Source organism: Miscanthus floridulus, unplaced genomic scaffold (genome assembly GCF_019320115.1).
Source record: "Miscanthus floridulus cultivar M001 unplaced genomic scaffold, ASM1932011v1 fs_164_8_9, whole genome shotgun sequence".
Lineage (NCBI taxonomy): Eukaryota > Viridiplantae > Streptophyta > Magnoliopsida > Poales > Poaceae > Miscanthus > Miscanthus floridulus.
The window spans coordinates 13,537-14,539 of NW_027096317.1; the positions used below are offsets into that span (position 1 = coordinate 13,537).

The 1,003-nt window shown below is 40.9% G+C and overlaps 1 non-coding gene across 1 annotated transcript; it reads right to left on the reverse strand.

The window, feature by feature from the left end:
• Positions 1-380: 380 nt before the first annotated feature.
• On the reverse strand, positions 381-488 carry LOC136530619 (small nucleolar RNA R71). The gene has a single exon (XR_010777825.1). It is a non-coding gene; the product is annotated as a small nucleolar RNA R71 (small nucleolar RNA).
• Between the last annotated feature and the right edge of the window lie 515 nt (positions 489-1,003).

Below are 1,003 nucleotides of genomic sequence, written 5' to 3' on the forward strand. Positions count from 1 at the left end.
CCAGTTTCTGAAGTTATGGCTAACAAGGCTCTGTGTTAGTTCTCCGCTCCAATCACCGAGAACATCCACACTGGACCAACCCTCAAAACCAACAACCTTGATTTCAAGCTTAGGCCAAGCCTCACCAACATGGTGCAAGCTACCCCATTCAGTGGAAAGGCACATGAAGATGCTAGTGCTCATCTTCAGAAATTTCTGGAGATCAATAGCACAGTCATCATCAAGGACGTTGCTCAAGACATCATACTACTTCGCTTGTTTCCGTTCTCATTAGTGGGAAAGGCGAAGCAATGGTTCTACACCAACAAAGATAATATCAATACAATGGCAAAGTGTTCAAAGGCATTCCTAGAAAAGTTCTTCCCTATAGGCAAGACAAATGCCTTAAGAGGAAAGATTTCCAATTTTTAAATAGCAAAAGGGAGAGACCATTCTAGAAGCAGGGGAACATTTCCAAGAATATGTTTTAGATTATCCTCATCATGGAATGGAAGATTGGTTGCTCATGCAAAGTTTCTACCATGGATTAACTCAGAAAGCTCGTGAACAACTTGATGCCACTGCTGGAGGATCATTTATGTCGCTCACCCTTGGAAAAGATGAAACTCTTATGGAAAAGATAGCCTCTAATCAAGGCTGGTCAACATGCAACATCCGATCATGTAATAAGAGTGAAGAAGTACTAGAAGAGGTGTGTGCACTATCAACCAAGATGGATGTACTGTTAAATTGGCTCAAACAGCGAGACAATTACAAGAGAGTTCGTCAGGCCATTCAAGATGCTTTCAATGCTCAAAACACATGTGGAGAATATTTGGGGGTTGAATTCCTAGAATATCAAGAGGATGTAAACATCAATGGCAACAATCTAGGTTCACAACAATAGAGACAAGGATGGAATCAACAATGGTCAACTTACCAAGGTAAGTACCCAGGTGAAAGGTCCTAATGGCTAGAGGGGGTGAATAGCCAATTAAAATTTTGTACAACAACACTTAATAAA